Raw genomic sequence first — 23,249 nt, 5'->3', positions numbered from 1 at the left:
CAGTTCTTAGAAACTGACTTCAGACGCGAATCTAGACACATTACTCCAGTACTAGCTGGCGTACCCGGCTTAACTCAGCGAGTTGGTATGAGATTGTGTGGCAGTTGGAATAAAAGAATAAACTTCAAACTATCAGAGATAAAAGAAATTACTGGAAGCATATTCTAACTATTCACAATACTTGTTTGTAAACAACATTTTTCATTTTGTTATCCGGGGTATATACGTACAAATTTTTCGAATTTCCCACTCGAGAGCAAGCTACGTATAGTTAACCGTGAGAGATGCAGGAGTCTTTGAGGTTGATGCCGCAATATTTTAAAGTTTGTCCTTGCCCTTTATTAATTGTAAAACTGTAGAATGATTGTAAATTGCAGTTTTTTAATTGGAATGGCGGTTCAGTAGAGATCAGTAGTATTTTTCGGATATGTAGAGTGTGGCCTTTGTACTTTCCAGTCATAAGTACGGCTTCGATGATTTTATTCGATAGCTGTTTAACTAGCATCCTTGTTCCATTACACAGTTTTGATTAGTTGAGAGTTCTGAATACTATGATCGGAGATTCAGTTTTAAGTCGAAATCAGTGTAATGGCATTCCTGCTACTTGCAAAGAATTTAGAAATTCTGGAAAGAAGTTCACACTTTATTCACCGTTTAGTTTCGTATCGATTGATTTGTATATTCTCCCTTCATCGGGAACTTTCTTTTGAATATTAAAATTGATATCGTCGGCAGTAATACTTTTAGTTGCCAAAATATTGCTTTCAAATAGCCAGCCCGGACTGGTATAGTTCCGAACAACGTTTGGATAAATTTGGTCGATGGGTTCGTTTGCAGCAGTTGCTATGTAGCAGAAACCACTATTGAGTTTAAGGAGGCTGGACGTCTGGTCAGTAGAATATGTGCCTTCGGCTGTTTGTAAAAGTTGTTGAGCAAAATGTGTTGTTGTTTCGTCTTTTGATCGTTCAACTCTCATGTTTTCTGTTAGTCGCAGAGTTTCTATGTGTGGCCATAGATGCGAATTTTGCACGTATGCATTGACGTCGTCTGCTGGTGTTGACTTGGAGAGAGCTAGAAGTGTTTGCTGGAAAACTCCCGAGAGTATGAATAGAGCTCATCCCATCACTTCAGAGTTTTCTCGCAAATCTTGTAATGTTCTGCCCATGGCTTCGAGTGATTTTTATGCGCCACTGTGTATCTCTCAGAGAAAGATAATTTTAGCTTGCTTCAGAAGTTGACCACGTCCAGATGCTCTTGAGATTTTACATGCCGGGAATTGTTCTTCGGCTGTATACAACGTTAGTTGTAGGGCGGAATGGGCAGTTCGTCCTAATTCCATGCCGGATGATTCCAGTACAAGTGCGATGTGTTTTTCGCACGTTTTTCCACAAACAATAGATTTCTTAGAAACGTTTTCCTGGTCTGTCTCGTGCGCCCAGGTGAATTATTCCGCCAGTGTTGTAGATTAGGTCCATGATAATGTTTTAGATTTACTTTTGATTGTCAGTGAGGAGAGATTTGTTGTGAGAAATGTATTGAAGTGGTTCGTTGATGTTGTAGCTTTTCATTTGTACTTTCGAAGTTTAGCACACTGATAGAATCTTCGCGTCGAGTTTGCATCACTAGTTGTCCTAAGCGCTCGTTGTTTGTTGCTAGACATTTATCTTCTATGCGAATGAATGTTTCATTGTCGTTGTTGAATTCGATGATCAGGTCAGGATGAGCTTGTCGGGCTTGGTGCAATATGTCGTCACTCATATTCTCTTCGGGGGGCCGGCCGGTGTGGCTGAGCGGTTCTAGGCGCTACAGTCTGGAACCGCGCTAACGCTACGATCGCAGGTTCGAATCCTGCCTCGGGCATGGATGTGTGTGATGTCCTTAGGTTAGATAGGTTTAAGTAGTTCTAAGTTCTAGAGGACTGATGACCTCAGATGTTAAGTCCCATAGTGCTCAGAGACATTTTCTTCGAGGGAGCCCCGTAGCTGTTTTGGATTCGATGGGTTACATAATGTTAGAATCTTTCATTTCTTTAGCTGAGGCTGTGGGTAAGGCTTCTTCTTGTGTTCATTCTCAGTGGTTGTCGTTTTCCAATAGTGCTAAGCATTGGCATGCCTCTCTATAGTCTGACATAGGAATGCGTCAACAGTCTTGAGATCTGAAACTTGTTGGCCCCCCTATTTGGTGTTGACACATCCAGAAACAGAAACATTTCGTGTCGTTCGGATGTAAGTTGTATACTCGACCTAGTGCGCCAGTTTTCATGATTCCTGTATCATCGTCAACTGGAATTCCTTATTTTCGTCGTTGAAAGATTGTTCCTGTTTTGTTCCACATACAATAGTTAGGGGCGTTGACATATGATAATGCATGGCACTGTTAGTAAAAGCTGTTAATGTAGTGTTCTGGGGTGATTCGTTTGCAATATTTCTGATGGTGTCTTCTGTGAAGTAAACTCTCTGTTCATTTTCCAAACGTACTGCTGGATGTTGCACAGCTGGGTCGCGTTCGTGTATGGGAAAACCAAAAATACGCCACGCTGCTTTGTTACTGTTGTTGTATATCCCCAACACGAAGACGTCGTCGTTTCTGTTTTGTTGTTTGCTTTCTTTGGCTGTCCAGAATAATGCCGTGTCACTACCTTTGTTCATATAGTTACAGACATATTTAACGGATTACACTGAATTGTAGTATTCTACGTTTAAATGGTTCAAATGACTCTGAGCACTATGGGACTTAACTTCTAAGGTCATCAGTTCCCTAGAACTTAGAACTACTTAAACCTAACTAACCTAAGGACATCACACACATCCATGCCCGAGGCAGGATTCAAACCTGCGACCGTAGCGTTAGCGCGGTTCCAGACTGTAGCGCCTAGAACCGCTCGGCCACTCTGGCCGGCTTCTACGTTTATATGTGCTTGGAACATCTTGGAAAGTAGTGTGTTACGTGGTACTACTCATTGATTACATGCTTCCATTTCGTCGCTGCCTCGTATTCGTATTTTTGCTGCGAAGCCACCGTTTTTGGGTGATCATCTTCTGTATTTGGGATAGCCATCAACTTCGATTTGTGTGTAGTTCAGGTATGGTTTTGGGTACTTTTTTGCAAATTTTCCAGAATTGGGGTTTAATGGCCTGCATGGTCCGTAAATCATGTTTTTCGTTACTGTGTCGTACAGTTCTGGATCTTCTTGTGAACTGGGAAATTCCGCTTGGATTATTTATTCGACATCGATGGGATCAATTCTGCAAGTAGCCATGTGAGATTTTGTGAGTGAGACAGTCCACGTTATTGCCGTTAAATCGTTACATACATTATTTAACGGTTCCAAAGATGTGGTATTTTGGGATGACATCAATAAATCTGATTTGTTTTTGTTGGAAAATTCGGGCGATTACATCGTGTCGATGTGTGGGGTCTTGTCCATATCTCAGTTGTTCTGTGATTTCTGATTTCTGGCCAGAACGAGTTGCTTGTGAATGTTATGAAGAGGTTAGGTCGTCCAAATTATCTTCTGTAGGTCATGACATCTTGAGTGTATTCGTGCATGTGTGTCGGACTTCCTATGTATGATGAGAGCATAACCACCATTCTTCCAAAGTCGTCAATGTTTCAGTCATATATGATTCATTGAAAGGTGAATGTATTCTTCCGGGCATAGTTTCTTCTGATTCACTCTTAGGTAAAGCGTCCGTTCCGCTTCTATCTACATGGAATTATTGGAATAAACGACAAGTGTTGAGAATGTGATTGCTTGTTTCTTTGTCTCTGATCGTTAAGCGGGAAACATAGTGCTCCTCGGAAGTGACATTTTTGTTTGTTTGTTCACCTGTTTCAGGTTGGATTTGTTTCACATTGAAATGATACACCTCTTCTCCGTGCAGAAATATTAATGGATAGTGGAGGTGTAACACCACAGCTCTTATGCTGTATGGATTAATTTTGCTTTTGCTTTATTTAATGTTACATTGTTGATCTTCTGTAAATGTGTTTGAATCGATAACATAAAATTGTGTACTCTTTTCTTTGTCAAACCTTTGATGTCGTGATTTGATTCTATGCAAAGTAGTGTATCCGTAATTTAAAATTCTTTCTCCCATTTGGAGGGAACAAAACTTACTGTATGTAATTGTAATTTTGTGTGAATAATTTTTTGTAGAAGTGTCAATATGTGAAAATGTTCTGTTTTATTTAATGTATTTGTTTGCTGTTATGTAAACTGCTGACCTTCACTTAGGATTCTTAGTTAGTTTGTATGTAAAGGGTGTAGTGGTTACCCTCAGGAACGGAACTATGTAGCGCGCGCAAATTGTGGTTGGCCTAGGTAGAAAAGGTGGAACTGATAGTCAGTCGGAGACAAGCTACGAGTCGGAGACGAGCTACGAGTCCGTACACTGCCATGTAACAGATGCATATTGTGCTGGTTCCGACAGAGGCTTTTCCTGCCGCTTTCCAATGCCTCGGAAGAATGGATAAATAGCTGGAAATATTCTGGGATTGGTATCAATCATCGCCACCAAGAAATGACAGAGTCCAGCAATTCTACCTGCAATTCCACTTAACAACATGCAGTTGCCACCACATTGCGCAATCATTACATCGGAATACTACTATGATGTACAGTGAAGGATCAGCTTAATGGATGTGTTAGTGTGCTCAAATATAAGGTAATTTGTATCTGAATTTATGTACCTACCTCGATTTTTCTCCTCATCATAACACCTCTCAGGTTCCTCTCCTTTTGAGCTAAAGTGATTTCCGAGTGTCCTTACTAGAAGAACATTAAAGCCCAGTATTTTGTTAATTAATGCCTCTTCAACATAGTAAAAAGAAAGTTAAAGTTAATGTGGCAAGAGAGTGAGTTAAAGTTAATGATGCTTGCTGAAAATAATTTTCCTAGTAAAACTGCTTATTAATGTGTTGTTACCAACTTCAAATTAAAAATTCTTATGACTGAGGCTTATAAAGTTTTGCTTAGTAAATGATCACATTACTGCTTGTTGTAAATCGTAGAAGGTGAGTCAGTATCTTGCATTGAAAGTAATAGTGTGTTTCGGTGTCTCTTATAATTTTGCAAATAGTTTCTGCTGCTCTGTTAGTTTCAATCTTACCGTAAACATATGTATGTGTCAGAGTTCCCTGCACTCGCGTGTGACAAAGTATAGGTTGTGTTTATCCATTAAAGTTACTAATAACTATTTTCTTGAACGAGAATGTTAATCATTTTCTTGCCTAGTTAGGCTGGCGACCGTTTTCTTTATCAGTTAAACAGTGCAGACAGGCAAAATTTTGTTTGTTACTGTTCAAATGTTTACGTAATTCTGACTTTCATTTCCGATAAGCCACCTCCGTTAGGAACAACACGGTCAACCTAGCAAAATTCCTCTCAGAGGGTAACACTGTTCTGTTGATTTATACCATTATTACTCTAACAAAATGATTCTGTTTTACAAATTGCCTTCGGTTTTGAGGTTATGGTACAGCAGTAGCAGCAGACGGGAGTGTTATACGTGGCTTTTCCGTGACAGGACTATTTGTTCAGTCGGGGACATACTACGTAATAGACTTGGCTACTGTTATCTATGTTTCGGAACAGTGTATCGATACGTGGAACTGTTTCATTGTTTCGAAACGGCTATGTTTCACTGTTTCGAAACAGTGGTGTTTCATTCCGCTCTGTGTCGGATAATGGGACCTGATTCGATCTCGAGCCAGCCACAGAAACTGTATCGTTGTTTCAAAATAACGCTGTTTCAGTCCACTTGTTCTTGGAACGGACTAACTGTATCGAAACAGTGATGTTTCATTTCGGTTACCTGATTCGATCTCGAGCCAGCCACAGAAACTGTTTCGTTGTTTCAAAATAACGCTGTTTCAGTCCACTTGTGCTTGGAACGGACTAACTGTATCGAAACAGTGATGTTTCATTTCGGTTACCTGATTCGATCTCGAGCCAGCCACAGAATCTGTTTCGTTGTTTCAAAATAACGCTGTTTCAGTCCACTTGTGCTTGGAACGGACTAACTGTATCGAAATAGTGATGTTTCATTTCGCTTTGTCTCGGACGAGATTCGGGCACGGCACAGATACGGAAATACGTTTAATATACTACTTCATCGAACTCTTTCAAGAGTGTCGAAATCCTTTTGACACACAACAGCATGAAGCTTAAGATTTCGGAAAATAAAGCTTCGTTTCTAATTGATTGCTCTATTCCGAAATGGCGTAATATATACTTTATAAACACTAACAAACAATAAAATAAAGCACACTATTGGCATTCAAAATAATAAAAGTGTGAAAAACATTCAGTTAAATTACACATCTCCTATTATGCTTATCTGTTGATGTACAGTAATCATATTAAAAAACTCAAGTAAACCTACAACATTTTGAATTAGAAAAGGCGTAGAGTGCAATTTTTCGACATATACGTAAATTGGATGCACTTGAAAAGCAATATAATTGACGGATCATTGATGATGTAATGGTGAACGGGAAGGGCTGAGAAGCATGGTGGATTTATAATAATGATTCGAAACACCTTAAGGGACAAAAATTTTTTTCTCTTATATTTTGTCATTTATTCGAATTATGTGGCTTTATTTGTGAGTCTATAGTCAATGTGCCTATTCTCCACAATGATTTCTTTTGTGTGTATGGATATTAGCAGGCCGGGTATATATTATCCATACTAACGAAATGTGGGAATCCCAGTAGCGTATCCATTGTTTCTGCAATTTTTTCCCACCTCCAGTACAGTTCGTGTTAGTTCTTCTGTCTTCAGCTATGGCGTTACGAAGTACGGTGTGGGATTATTTTATGAAGATAAATCCTGAGAAAATTAAATATAACTTGTGCTCGGCAGTGTTGTCGTTTAAAAGTAGTTCAACTTCTTGCTTAAACAGACACTTGCGACATAAGCATCCAACAGTTAATTTAAGTGAAACTCATTCGAAATCAGTCTTTATGAATCTGGGCAGTGACGAAACCAGTTCAGTTTCCACAGCAACTGTTCAGGAATCTGCCATTCCAGTGCCTGTGCGTCAAGATGAACAATCTGTGCAAGAAAAACCCAGCACTTCCACCAGTTCAGTTCTGGGTAGGTGTGGTAAACAAACAAAGATTACTGGATTTGCATCAAGACCAGTGCCTTCATCCAAACGAGCCAAAATAGACGAATGGATTTTAAGACTTGTTAAAGAATACCTTCCATTAAATGTAGTTGAGAGTGTAGAGTTTAGAAAAATGACTTATTTATTAAATGAAAACTATGTACCACCAAGTAGAAAAACACTCTCCCACAGTTTACTCTCTCAAATGTTCGACAGCACACTAGTGCGAGTAAGATCTGCAGTGCAAGCTGCATCCTACACCTGCATTACGACTGATGGATGGACATCTGTGAATAATGAGAATTATACCGCAGTGACTGCTCACTTCATTGATGAAAACTGCAATCTGAAGTCATATTTGTATCTAGTTTTAAATTCCATGACAAGCATACAGCAGAAAACATTTCCAATGAATTAAAAAATGTGACTTCAACTTGGGGCATCACCAATAAAATTGTAGCTTGCACTACAGATAACGCACCTAATATGGTGAAGGCAGTGATGATGTGCAAATGGTGGCATGTACCTTGTTTTGCACATACACTGAATTTAATCGTGCAAGCAAGCCTTGAACCAATTACAGACACAAGGGCAAAGGTAAAGTCAATAGTGGAATTTTTCAAAAGAAGTCCTCAAGCACTTGAGAAATTACACAATATTCAGAAGCAAATGGGCGTTCCTATTGTAACACCGAAACAAGATTGCCCTACGAGATGGAATTCCACATATGAAATGTTTGACAGGCTTTTGAAAATCAAAGAGCCTTTGCAAAGCACCCTTGCCATCCTCAGTGTGGATTCACAAACAAAACTGTCCAATGAAGACTGGTTAGTTATTGAAAAATCTTGTGAAATACTATCTCCTTTTGAACAAGTCACAACAGAAATTAGCAGTGAAAGAAATGTAACCTTGTCAAAAGTTGTCTTATTAAGCAAAGGTTTACAAAGTCATTGTCTGAGACTAAAAAACTCAGATCACAGCAATGAAGCCACTAATACAGTAATTGCTAAACTTGAGGACGGAATCTGTACCCGCCTCGTTCAAAAGTTTGCAGATAAAGCAATTGCTTGTGAGGCCACATTACTGGATCCTCGCTTCAGGGAGCATGGTTTTCCAAAAACTGGGCATCGATTAAAAGAAACAAAAGATGCCATAATTAACAAGTGCTGTGCAATACGACAGAAACCCACTCGGTGTTCTACAGAAAATCCGCCACCAGGCAAACCAGTTGAGGTGAGCACATTCACTTCTAGCAGTGGCAACATTTGGCAAGATTTTGACCAAGCTGTAGGTGGCTTGATCCAAAGTGTCGACAATCCACGTGCTGCAAGTATAGTCGAGCTTGATAAATATATGAAGATGCCACTGATACACAGATCACAAGATCCATTGCTGTGATGGAAAGAAAATCATGTGTTGTTTCCTACACTGTTTGAAATAATGAAACGACGTCTTTGTATTATGGCCACCTCTGTTCCATGTGAGCGCATATTTTCAAAGCAGGGGCAAACAATAACAGACAGACGATCCCGTCTTTCAAGCGAAAAAGTATCAAAAATGATATTTCTAAACTACAACTTAGAATAGTCACAGCAGATCTACTCAGAAATGAAACAGGAAAATTTCAATTGATTTTGTTCTTCTCTGGACCGAGTGCACTCAATTTATATTTGATTCTATTTTGTTTAGTCCACTAAACTGTGTATGTAGCTACCTTACAAGAACATTTTTCTCAAATTTGTTGCACACAGAAGACACGTTTTTGCTCACCATTCAGTGAGTTTAATTTTTTTTAGTATGTTATTTATTCATTTATGTGTTTGAGAATAAATATCTGATTTGTGTATGTATATGTTTGTGTGTATATTTTTGTAAATGTGTTGTGTTTGGTTATTACACTATAGGCATCTTGATACTAGTGTATGATAAAAAATTCTCAGGCAAATCAACAATTGTACGATACTTCTGTTTTTGGCGTTCAGATACTGTGATAAAAATTGCATTTCTACAACAACGTAATTTGATCTCTGATTTCCTGGCCAAGTATATAATAAAATGGTAATACATCTCCTTGCTGTGACTACTTGAGGGAACTCCATGTACCTGTACCTCAAACAAACTTCTTTAGCAAGAAGTATAAGTGGTGTAGAGGCAGATTTGCCATGATACAGGTATCACAAAGGCATTACACTGTAGGAACTGCTTTAAATTTTCGTCTGGATTTTATACTTCAAAGAAACATACGAATCTCTGCATTTCAGTTACCTTGAATTGTTTTCCTATTCTATCAAGTGTACTTACTATGAGATGTATCCAGCTAACTTGTGAATGTTTGATGAGAAACTGCCATACTTGACCATTGCGCTATATCTACAATCTGTTACGGTAATTTTTTGATCTGTGTGCGTCAGTCACTTTGCATCCTGCTCTGTGTGACAAACAATGGAAAATTTATCTGTGGGTAGTAAAAGTGTGAGTGGCATACTCATAAATGTTAATTCAGTGCCTCGCTTCCAGGATGTTATCTCAATAAATTATATCTCATTATATGCCTTTTCAAGAGCACATACAGATTATCACTCATAAAACCTATCAAAATTATGCACTAGAATACAGGGAAACGAGTTTGGCAAAATCTGTTATGTCAAACATATTAAGTCTGACCTCAGCCGATTGGAAAATGTGAAAGTCACATGACACGAAAGCAGTGCATTTGCTGCTACACGAAATATGGAACTGCAAAGACGCCTAAGTGAAAGTTTCACACTTTCTGCGATATGATTGGCGGTCTCGCACCTCATTTGTTTTTTTATGACAATATTTATACAGTAGACACTCAAGATTATATAATGTGACGGCCTATACAATTATAAGACACAAACTGTTTCACTGTTTCGAAACAGCGTTTTGAAACATTACATTGTACTGTTTCATTTGTTTCGAAACAGTTAGGTGTTTCAGTTTGCCCATCTCTACTACGTAATAAACCAAATTTGGTATTTCATAGTACAAGCTACGTAAATGCTGCTGCAGTGTTATACGTAGCGCCGCGTGACAGGACGTTGTTCAATTTGCACATACAGACGGAAAAAATTATAAGTAGTTAGCATTTTACAAACATAGAGTGAACATAAAACGTCCAGCGGCACGATCCTATACATTACTTGACAGAACTGGTAGTGAAAGTTCAGTTTAAATTGAAAATAAAAGGTATCAGTACCTAATAATAGCTAAAATGGACAGGAAAGTAGAAATGAAACTAAATACGCGAGAGCAGAATGCAATCGAGAGCAGTTCAGGCAGCGCACCATCAGATGGCATTACGCATTACGCGCGCGTTAAATTACGTACGTTATCACGCGGACGTAAACAAACCGATACAAGCTATGAACACTGTACACACTAAACAAGGTGAAACACACGATGTTGCTAAAGACAATAGCTATGCTAACGAATAGAAGGATATGTTAGAATCACCGGAAACAGCAAGGGGTGTTGGATTTGAACACAAAAATGTTGTAGAAACTAAAAGTGAAAAGAATCTAGATGTGACAGAATTGCAAAAAATGTTGTCTGCACAAATTGCAGCACGGGGGCAACAATTGACAGCGCACTATGACGATATATCTACACAAATTGCAGCACTGGGGCAACAGTTTGCAGCGCCCTATGATGATATATCTGCACACATGGCAGCACAAAGTAAACAAATCGAAATGCAATGCAACAGAATTATCGAAAAATTGATATGTCATTCAGTGATCTTTCAAGGTCAGAATCGTCTGAAAAGGTATTATTAAATAATGAAGTGGGCCAGAAAATGCGAGTGAAAAGGAGGATATTTGTACTGTTAATGATGTGTATGAGGTCAAAGACGTAGATGTGGGGGAGGTTATGATAAAATATGCCACGCAAAAGACGTGTGCACAGCTAATAATAGGTGAAAGTGATGTAAAGGAGGACGTTAGTAAACATGACATTATAAACAGTGCAGGTGAAATTATTGTTGATGGAAAGGTGTTTTGTGGCTCGAATGCAGAAGGGTCTGGTAGGGATTTCGCATTATTATCTGAAACTGATAGTAAAGGAATCAGTGAAACGAAGGTTATCAATGTATATGATGAGTATACTATGTACGAAACTAAGGCTGAGATCGTTCAAAGTAATTCAACAGAAGCACCTGAGTGTCCAAACGGTGTGCATTGTGTAGAAAATCAGTCGAAAAACGAAGTGGCTGAAAAATCTAGTGATAATCTGCTCCACTGTCTAAAAGTTGCTTTCCTGCTAGAATCTGATGACGAAAACGAAATCAGTGATAGTTCAGGTGATGAAGGGTATATGAATACAGATAAGAATGAATATACTAACTTTCCCTATTGTTCAAAAGTCGAGTACTTAAATAAATCTGATGGTGAGGAAGAGAGTAGTGATGACTCCAGCGAAGATAAGTTTTCAGGTGTAAACGAAAGTGAATATACTTTTACTGACAGAGGGTATAAGAAAATTAGTGACATTTTTCCAAAGCAAGATACAGAAAGTAGAACTGGGCCAAAACCGAATGAATTATTCATGTTTTGTAACACAGGGGCATAATTTGCAGGAACCTCCAGATGATACTATACTGGGGCAAGCCTTAACCAATGTTTTGAATGGGTGTGAATAACAGGAACAAAAAGAACCACCTGATAAAATAATAGCAGAACAGGCGGTGATGTACCTTGCTAAAGACTTTGAAATTCCAAAACCTAAAAAGCCACCTGATGAAACAAAACGTTGGCAAGTTCTGAATGGGTTAGCGAAAGATGTAGAAGATAGGAGACCTAAAAAGCCACCAGATTTAAGTGACTATTTTATGAAGCATAAAAGACTGCCTTGTTAATAAAGAGACTGGGGGCAGGATGTATGTATATATATTTTGTTAATATAATGCATGACTTTATTATTATTGTATCTGAGTGTTACCTGAAAGTGGATTATTGCTTTGTTGATCTTGAGGCCTGTGGCAGGTTGTTGCTTATTTACTGTAGTGTACTGTTTGACTTTGCTTAGGAACTGTTTTTTTTTTCAATCGAATTCTTATTGTTGCCAGTCTAATTATGAAGACAGGGCCATGTAGTGTGAGAAACCTGAAAACTTTATGACTAATGATGCTTATAGTAACTTAACGAGAGTGCAAAGAACTCCACAAGATAATAATTAATTTATAATGTACTTAAAGACCAGAAAGGACTTATGTTTGCGCCATGTTGTGTCTTTAAAGGTACATGTCCTCAGATGAGGGTTGTTTAAGCCTCAGGGGACATGCACTCTTTGCATTGTCAGGTGCCTGACGAGCACCAGGGACCCAAGTCGTTGTCAGCACTACTTCCATTTCTTTTCGTGCTGCCAACCTTCCTCTTCATCATTCAGAACTTTTACTATCTTCTTTCCTTCTTCTCTATCAGAGTGTATTGAATAGTGTGGAAATAATGTAGAATACTGTGTATTGTTTGTGGACAAGTAAATGAATAATTAAATTGGGTACACTATAAAATGACCAAGAATAATGAAAGTATGGTGGGTATTGTTAAAGAGAAAATGTAATGGAAAAGTAATTGGAAAGAGAAATATGGATGAGAAAAGAATAGCTTACTGAAAAGAAAAGGTAAATGAATGCCATAATATGACTGAACGTAAATGTTTTTTTCTGAAAATAGGGATAATTATGATATTAGAAAACTGTGGGTGTCAAAAAACTGAGGAGATGAACCTGGCTAATGTAGGTGAAATAGATGTGAGAGGTATGTGTCTTCTGACACAAAAAGTTGGCAGAAATCACTTGCACTAGTAGATAAAATTATTGTCCTGATTTTGACATATGTGATAACCTAAATGTGTGTAAAAATTATTAAACTCAATACTGACTGTAAAAGAAATATTGCTGAGTAAGAAAATGGGGAGAAAAACTACAAATCTGGGACTCTCAAATAACTCCTGAACATTGTCATTATACCAAAAATGTTATTTAAAATTTACTCAATTAGTGATGTGTATATGTTACCTGATGTTGTCATTTGAAAAGAAATGATTTTGTTTCCAGTGTCTAATTGCTGTTTCAAAGTTGCAGGTTTTATGTTTTATACCATTAATGCAAATTTTACCAAAGATGTGACATAATGATGAAAAAGCTTAAAGATGATGACAATAAACTGCTCAAAAATATGTTGTTGGGCAGCAAAACAAGACAAAAGAATAAGAATGCTGTGGTCCTGAAGCTAAGGACTACTAAATATGCTATGTGAGCAGTAGCCAAAGGACTTGCTGTTGTGGGGCAAGAAGTTGATAAGTGGTCACGAACTGCCATACCTAGAGGATGAGGCAGTGTATTAATTTAAAAATGTGTCTTTTAGTGTTCTTAATCTAAATTGTCTTTTTGTGTCTAGATGTTTACATACAAAGACTGCCAAACCAATCATAGGCAGAATGTGTAACATGGACTGCTAGTGCTGAGGCAAGCAGTGAACTAAGTTAGGTTTTTTGAGCAATATGTTATGAACTGACTATTCTCATTGAAGTCAGTGAAAAGTTATTATAAAATATATATGCATTCTTATTTAAATGGATGTAGATGTTTTTGATACTAGGTTTTTTGAAATAACTTAAAGTTTTGGACTGCCTTGTTTTAAAACACAGCAGTGATGATTAAAGATAGGCTCTGAATATGTTAGTGTGTTTATGTGCAACAAATATTTTGGACTGCTATTAATGAAGAGCAGCTTTAAAGTTAATTATTTTGAAAAAACCTTGCAAAGTTACTTTGGTATTTAAAGAGTCAGTTGGAAAAAGTTTCTCATATTTGTTTGTGTAAATATTTGTGCATATCTGGATGCAAATTGAAATTTTCAATATTACATCAATCGTTGAATCTTGTAAAACCTACTGTGACCATGAGTATGCTTGGGTGTCTGTGAATATTTACTTTCTTTGAAAATATTGAAAGACTAATTTCTGCTTTGTTAAGTTAAAATGTTCTGTGCTATTGTATATGTGTTTATTCTTTTATTTTGTATTGAAGGCTATACCTTATCTACTAATATGCAGATTCATTTTGTGTACTGATTGCCTATTAATTGAACTGCGTGTGTGTGAAATGAACATGCTTAAAGATATTTTGTGTAATGATGAAAATTAGTATCCTTAAACAAGTGTGAAAATGAAAATTACTGTAAATGTCTTATTTAGGAAAATATTTTGGAAGAGTGGTATGAAGTTTCTTAGTGTATATACTGTATGTTTGTAGTGTGTTTTTTTTTCTCCCAACTGAAGTTGGATGGAATAATTTTTTTTTTTTTTGCAGCCAAAACCACTTAGGTGTTATTGATGTTTCCTTGAAGTATCCCTTATAGGAAACTTCAACGAAACATGGGGCATGTGTAACACGACAGCTCTTATGCTGTATGGATTTATTTTGCTTTTGCTTTATTTAATGTTACATTGTTGATCTTCTGTAAATGTGTTTGAATCGATAACATAAAATTGTGTACTCTTTTCTTTGTCAAACCTTTGATGTCGTGATTTGATTCTATGCAAAGTAGTGTATCCGTAATTTAAAATTCTTTCTCCCATTTGGAGGGAACAAAACTTACTGTATATAATTGTAATATTGTGTGAATAATTTTTTGTAGAAGTGTCAATATGTGAAAATGTTCTGTTTTATTTAATGTATTTGTTTGCTGTTATGTAAACTGCTGACCTTCACTTAGGATTCTTAGTTAGTTTGTATGTAAAAGGTGTATTGGTTACCCTCAGGAACGGAACTATGTAGCGCGCGCAAATTGTGGTTGGCCTAGGTAGAAAAGGTGGAACTGATAGTCAGTCAGAGACAAGCTACGAGTCGGAGACGAGCTACGAGTCCGTGCACTGCCATGTAACAGATGCATATTGTGCTGGTTCCGAGAGAGGCTTTTCCTGCCGCTTTCCAATGCCTCGGAAGAATGGATAAATAGCTGGAAATATTCTGGGATTGGTATCAATCATTGCCACCAAGAAATGACAGAGTCCAGCAATTCTACCTGCAATTCCACTTAACAACATGCAGTTGCCACCACATTGCGCAATCATTACATCGGAATACTACTATGATGTACAGTGAAGGATCAGCTTAATGGATGTGTTAGTGTGCTCAAATATAAGGTAATTTGTATCTGAATTTATGTACCTACCTCGATTTTTCTCCTCATCATAACACCTCTCAGGTTCCTCTCCTTTTGAGCTAAAGTGATTTCCGAGTGTCCTTACTAGAAGAACATTAAAGCCCAGTATTTTGTTAATTAATGCCTCTTTAACATAGTAAAAAGAAAGTTAAAGTTAATGTGGCAAGAGAGTGAGTTAAAGTTAATGATGCTTGCTGAAAATAATTTTCCTAGTAAAACTGCTTATTAATGTGTTGTTACCAACTTCAAATTAAAAATTCTTATGACTGAGGCTTATAAAGTTCTGCTTAGTAAATGATCACATTACTGCTTGTTGTAAATCGTAGAAGGTGAGTCAGTATCTTGCATTGAAAGTAATAGTGTGTTTCGGTGTCTCTTATAATTTTGCAAATAGTTTCTGCTGCTCTGTTAGTTTCAATCTTACCGTAAACATATGTATGTGTCAGAGTTCCCTGCACTCACGTGTGACAAAGTATAGGTTGTGTTTATCCATTAAAGTTACTAATAACTATTTTCTTGAACGAGAATGTTAATCATTTTCTTGCCTAGTTAGGCTGGCGACCGTTTTCTTTATCAGTTAAACAGTGCAGACAGGCAAAATTTTGTTTGTTACTGTTCAAATGTTTACGTAATTCTGACTTTCATTTCCGATAAGCCACCTCCGTTAGGAACAACACGGTCAACCTAGCAAAATTCCTCTCAGAGGGTAACACTGTTCTGTTGATTTATACCATTATTACTCTAACAAAATGATTCTGTTTTACAAATTGCCTTCGGTTTTGAGGTTATGGTACAGCAGTAGCAGCAGACGGGAGTGTTATACGTGGCTTTTCCGTGACAGAACTATTTGTTCAGTCAGGGACATACTACGTAATAAACCAAATTTGGTATTTCATAGTACAAGCTACGTAAATGCTGCTGCAGTGTTATAGAGGGAATGATATGAACAGTGTGTTTCTACAACGTGTTGTAGTCCTGCTCTTCTTCGTTGTACAATTATATCACGGCTTGTGTTTTCACAATTACGATGGCGACTTCGTCTATCTGAGGTGTATTAAGTCGACATTCGTGTTCTGCAGGTGGTCTTTTGTCGGTTCGAATTATAACTTTATAGTCATCAGAAATCATTTGATCTAATGTTGGTCTGAATATGCGAACCATTAATTTCAGTTCGTGTAAGATCCTCTGTATATCTCGGAGTACTTCTCGGTCCAATGATAATTGTGCATCATTCATCAACTTCTACTTCTTCATTTCCGATGACATACTTGCAGGAATTTATAGTCTTTGTAGGGTAGTGGTAATGATGACCCCACATTGTGATAGATTTGTTCAAAAGTGTTGAAATGTGTGTGAAATCTTATGGGACTTAACTGATAAGGTCATCAGTCCCTAAGCTTACACACTACTTAACCTAAATTATCCGAAGGACAAACACACACAACCATGCCCGAGGGAGGTCTCGAACCTCCGCCGGGACCAGCCGCGATAGGTTTGTCCTTGGACGGAAACAACATAATGGATTTCATCTTTGTTAGTGTTGATCAAAATGACACCGAAAGGGGTCATTTGGAAGCAGACGTTGCTCGCTTTTATATTTAGAAGAAAGTGTTTTGATTCTGTAGTTTCTCCGGTCGTATTATGTAAAAGTTCCTGCGGAGGTGCTTGCAGTGGTGGTAATCGAATTTTTCCATCCATGCAAAAGAATCCTGGTGTTTCTCTACTGAATTTTCTCGTGTTGCAAAATTGGCAAATTTTATCAGTTTTTACGATTACGACGTGTTTGTGTTCGTTGTATTCTTTAGTCGGGTTGTAGCGGAATGATTCATTTGTTAGGTTGTACTGTTTACTTGTCCTCGTCCGCGCTTCCCGTAGGGTAACATTTTCACGGCTGGCTTCAGTTGGCTGTCTTGTTTTATGAGACTGTGTCGCAATTGTTGATTCTTCAATCCGTTCATTTCGTTGTTCTTCGGTTTCCCTGCTTCTCAAGGTGCTCATTCTCGTTCGTTGCGAATTTAAACGTGTTTCTCGGTCTTTGTTGGTTTCGTTTTTCCACTGTCCTTGTTGTTTTCGCCTTTTTGCTTCAGAACTGACAACATCTCCTTCTCTTTTATGTTTGACAATTGTCTAAAAAGTAATCAAATCAAATTTTAATTAACAAATACACTAAGCACACATTACATACTTTTCACAGATTATTCACTTTCACTGCTCACACTTCACTGTTTTCGTTTGTTCAATCACTCCACTGCTTTTTTGGTTCCTCCCTTCGTCACTGATAAGAAACTGACGTTGGAACCCACGACGCGACTTGCTTTATACACCCGAAACCAACGGGTAGCCATTTCAGTGGCGTATTCCAGAACATACCGAAAAGGCTTAGAATGGTCCACAATGTTGCAGAGTATTCCACCGTATTCTGTAGTGGTCTGGAATGTTCAACAATGATCTGGGCTATGAGGTTCCGGGATGTTCCCGAACATTCTCGAACCTTCCCGAGTTTTCCGGACTATCCCCGAACATTCCAGAATATCCCGAATCACTGTGGAACATTCCGGAACATTCTGGAATGTTGTGGAATGCTCTCGAATACTCTGTAATGTTCCAGAATACTCTATAATGGTCTGGAATGTTCTAGAAATTTCTAGAATCCGAAGCTTCCCAGCCCTTATACATTCAGAAGCACGCCAGGTAAAAAAGCTAACCTTCTTCATGGATGGGGTTAGAGGGCTACCATATCATATAACACCCTTGAATAACACCCTTGATCGTACTGCGACTTGTTTCTGAGTTTTATCGGCAAACAAATTGTACACTTTTATAATATATATTGATTATTAATATCCGACGACTATTTGCAAACGAGTGTCACACTTATGCACGTAATTTTTGACACGGCCGGTGGGCCAGGAACATAATATACACGTTCTACATCTATGGTCAGTAATAAGAGAGGGGGAAAGGAAAATTACTATATTGAAGAGCCAAAGAAACTGGAACACCTTCTTAGTATTGTGTAGAGCCCCAGCGAGCAAGAAGGAGTGATGCAACACGAAGTGGCATCGACTCGACTAATGTCTGAAGTAGTGTTGGAGGGAACTGACGCCATGAATCCTGCAGGGCTGTCCATAAATCCTTATGATTACGAGGGAGTGTAGATCTCTTCTGAACAGTACGTTGCAAGGCATTCCCGATATCCTCAATAATATTCATGTCTGGTGGTCATCGGAAGTGTTTAAACTCAGAAGAGTGTCCCTTTAGCCACTCTGTGGCAATTCTGGACGTCTGGGGTGTCGCATTGTCCTGCTGGAATTGCCCAAGCCTGTCGGAATCCACAATGGGCATGAACTGATGCACTGTCAATGTCAATGAAATTCACCAACTCCTGTTTATCTTAAGATGTTATTTGATTTTATTTGGAAGGCTACCAGTTTCGATATTTCACTATGCCTTCTTCAGGTCCCATATGTATGTCTACAAATAAACGAAAATGTCACATAAAGCCATAAATCTCTGGATTCGTGAAAGCAATCGCTACACTAGTGCTTCATTCGAAGACTTGATAACAGTTGCTATCAAGTCTTCGAATCAAGTACTAGTCTAACGACTGAATTCACAACATCCGGAAATTTATGGCTCTATGTGACATTTTCGTTTATTTGGACAGATGCGCATGGGGACTGAAGAAATGGAGTATTTATCTATGTACATTATTTGTTCTTTATCGTGTTCTCCACATCATTTGTATTATAGTGAATAGCCTTGAACCGATATTGTTTTCAATCTTGTGGGCACCGCCACCTTTAAAATGTAGCTACACTGGTGTCGAAAACTTAAAGACCAAAGTGAAAAAGGTCGATGAAATTTGGACCATTCATATAAAGATCTGCTACAGTGTAGAATGAAAAGTAACTGAAAGAAATACGCAATCAGGCGAACAAAAAATATAATGTTATTCAAACGCGATAATTACACTGAACAATCATGATTCATGACGGTCCGCTGGGTATTACCAAACACAGTATATCGTTCTTAATACGCGGTTTTTTCACTACGGGCGGCAATACATGCTCTGTATGACGTTCTTAGATAATACAAATCTCCTTCATCATAACCAACATGGATTCCGCAAACAGAGATCATGTGAAACTCAGCTCGCCCTATTTGCCCAAGAAATTCACAGTGCCGTAGACACTGGCGAGCAGATTGATGCCGTATTCCTGGACTTCAGGAAGGCATTTGATACGGTTCCGCACTTACGTTTAATGAAAAAAATACGAGCTTACGGAATATCGGACCAGGTTTGTGATTGGATTCAGGATTTCCTAGAAGAAAGAACACAACATGTCATTCTTAACGGTTCAAAATCTGCAGATGTAGAGGTAATTTCGGGAGTACCGCAAGGAAGCGTGATAGGACCTTTATTGTTTACAATATACATAAATGACTTAGTTGACAACATCGGTAGCTCCGTGAGGCTATTTGCAGATGACACGGTTGTCTACAAGAAAGTAGCAACATCAGAAGACTCGTACGTACTCCAGGAAGACCTGCAGAGGATTAATGCATGGTGCGACAGCTGGCAGCTTTTCCTAAACGTAGATAAATGTAATATAATGCGCATACATAGGGGCAGAAATGCATTCCAGTACGATTATGCCATAGGTGGTAAATCATTGGAAGCGGTAACGACCGTAAAATACTTAGGAGTTACTATCCGGAGCGATCTGAAGTGGAATGATCACATAAAACAAATAGTGGGAAAAGCAGGCGCCAGGTTGAGATTCATAGGAAGAATTCTAAGAAAATGTGACTCATCGACGAAAGAAGTAGCTTACAAAACGCTTGTTCGTCCGATTCCTGAGTATTGCTCATCAGTATGGGACCCTTACCAGGTTGGATTAATAGAAGAGATAGACATGATCCAGCGAAAAGCAGCGCGATTCGTCATGGGGACATGTAGTCAGCGCGAGAGCGTTACGGAGATGCTGAACAAGCTCCAGTGGCGGACACTTCAAGAAAGGCGTTACGCAATACGGAGAGGTTTATTATCGAAATTACGAGAGAGCACATTCCGGGAAGAGATGGGCAACATATTACTACCGCCCACATATATCTCGCGTAATGATCACAACGAAAAGATCCGAGAAATTAGAGCAAATACGGAGACTTACAAGCAGTCGTTCTTCCCACGCACAATTCGTGAATGGAACAGGGAAGGGGGGATCAGATAGTGGTACAATAAGTACCCTCCGCCACACACCGTAAGGTGGCTCGCGGAGTATAGATGTAGATGTAGATGTAGATGTAACTTCCTCCCTCACTGACGACAAGGTTGGTAAGGAATAATTGTTGTAGCGCGTTTCTCTCCTAAACCAGCTGATGGGTGAGCGTTGGTACATGTGCTGCAGTAATTCTCCCCAGAACATCCCACACGTTCTCGATGGGATTTAAGGCGGGAGAAAAGGCAGGCAAATCCGTTTTTCGAATATCCTCTCGTTCCTGGACCTCCCACTCTGCTTCCAGGAGCAACAAAATTTCATTTTCAGTATTTCATAAAAACTGAGGTGACGAAAGTCATGGGATACCATCTAATATGGTGTCGGTCCTCTTTTTCCCCGGCATAATACAGCAGCTTGACGCAGCATGGACTCAACAAATGGATGGAAATCTCCTGCGGAAATATTGAGCCACGCTGCCTCTGTTGCCGTCCATAATTGCTAAAGTTTTGTCGGCGCAGAATTTTGTACACGAACTGACCTCACGATTATGTCCCTTAAATTTTCGATGGGACTCATAATGGGTGATCCGTGAGGCTAAATCATTCATTCGAACTGTTCAGATTGTTCTTCAAACAAATCGCGAACACTGTGGCCCGGTGGCATGGCGCAGTCTCATCTAAAAAAATCCATCGTTATTTGGGAACATGAAGTCCATGAATGTCTTCAAGCAGCCGACCGTAACGATTTCCAGACAATGATCTATTAAGGTGGACCAGAGAACCCAGTCCATTTCTTTCATTAAAAAAGTTACTTCCTCTTTCAAAAATTTTTTCCACTGAAGTTAATTTAAATCAAGCAGAAGTCTAAAAATAAACCATGGATTACACAAGGAATAAAGATATCCTGTGGGACAAAAAGGAGGCTTTATCTACCACGTAGAAACAGCTCTGATGTTAGCACTGTAATGCAGTACAAAGAATACTGCAAAATATTGAAGCAAGTAATCCAGAAATTTAATCAGCTTTGTTATGAGGTAAAGATCATTATATCAGGCAACAAAATAAAATCTATATGGGATACAGTGAAGACAAAGACAGGTGGGGCCAAAATGGAAGACGAACAGATAGCTCTAAAAATAAATGAAACATTGCTAACAAGTGCATGTAGTGCTCCGAACCTCTTCAACAACTGCTTTGTCTTTGTTACTGACAGCGTAGGGTTATCAGGTTCTGTGAACGGTGCAATGTAGTATTTTAGGCCAGTCTTTACAAATAACTAGTAAAATGTAAATGACAAATCTTCCAAAGAAGTAGCATCCACCATAAAATCCTTAGAATCTAGGTATTCTAATGATTATGATAACATATGAAAGAGTGTTCATGTGAGTTGAGTTCTGTCTTAAGTTGTGTAATCAATCTCGTATCAGTGGAATAATTCCAGACTTGCTAAAATATGCTGAAATTAAGCCTCTCTACAAGAAGGGAAACAAAAGAGATACAATCAAACTATCGACCAATTTCATTTTTTCCGGCCTTTTCAAAATATAGTAAAAGGTTATGTTCAAGCGTCTCCTTAAGCACTTGACTTAAAATAATATATTGTTCAAGTCACAATTTGAGTTCCTTAAGGTTTATAATACAGAGAAAGCTATTTACACGTACATTAAGAATTCATTAGATAACAAATTAAAGGCCACTGACATTTTCTGTGACCTGTCAAAAGCCTTTGACTGACTGAATCATAGCATCCTCTTAAGGAAATTACAGTATTATGGTGTCACTGGCAGTGCTGCGAGTCTTACGTAACTAAAAGGAAACAGAAGGTGTTGTTGCGAAATACCTGTACATTAAGCAGTCAGTCTTCACAGATTGGGAATTAATTACATGTGGTGTTCCATCTTGGGTCCGCTGCTTTTTCTTGTGTAAATTACTAACCTCTCATCTGTTAAATTTCCAACTGCTAATTTAATTTTGTTTGCAGAATTGCTGAAGAGCCTCAACAAGTCTGTATTTGCAGTGAGAATGATGACTGAGGCAGGAGATATAGATATTAAAAAAAATCTTGCATACTTTACTTACTTTCATTCTGTTATCTCATGTGGGATGATATTCTGTGATAACTCGTTAAACAGAGCAACAATTTTTAGCGTGTAGTAAAACTCATTTGTGGTGAAATTCAAGGACATCATTTAGAAACCTGTTCAAGGAACTTTGTGTTCTAACCGCGGTTTCTCAGTACATTTATTCCTTCATGAAATTTGTTGCAAGAAATATGTCTCTATTTCCAGTTAATAGCTCAATACGTAGTATCAATACTAGGGATAAGAACGATCTTCATAAAGACCTAAAATCACCTACCTTGGTCCAAAAAGGAAGCCAATATTCAGGAACACACATTTTCAATAAACTCGCGGCAACCATTAAAAACTTGGTTTCAGTCGAAGCAGTTTTGACAGCCCTTGATCACAACAGTCGAGTTATTTTGTGTATGACCGGTACGGCCAGCAGCCCAGAGGAGATGATGCAGGCGACGTCCAAATGCTCTCGCGTCGGTCGTCTGCCGCTATAGCCCATTAACGCCAAATTTTACCGCACTGTCCTAACGAATGCGTTTGTCGTAGGTACTACACCGATTTCACGCTGTGTTACATATCTGTTAGCATCGACAACTCTAGGCAAATGTTGCTGCTTTCGGTCGTTAAGAGGAGGACGTCGGCCACT

Source organism: Schistocerca cancellata, unplaced genomic scaffold, assembly GCF_023864275.1.
Source record: "Schistocerca cancellata isolate TAMUIC-IGC-003103 unplaced genomic scaffold, iqSchCanc2.1 HiC_scaffold_743, whole genome shotgun sequence".
Lineage (NCBI taxonomy): Eukaryota > Metazoa > Arthropoda > Insecta > Orthoptera > Acrididae > Schistocerca > Schistocerca cancellata.
The sequence above is the reverse complement of the archived record's forward strand: the minus strand, read 5'-3'. Positions refer to the sequence as shown.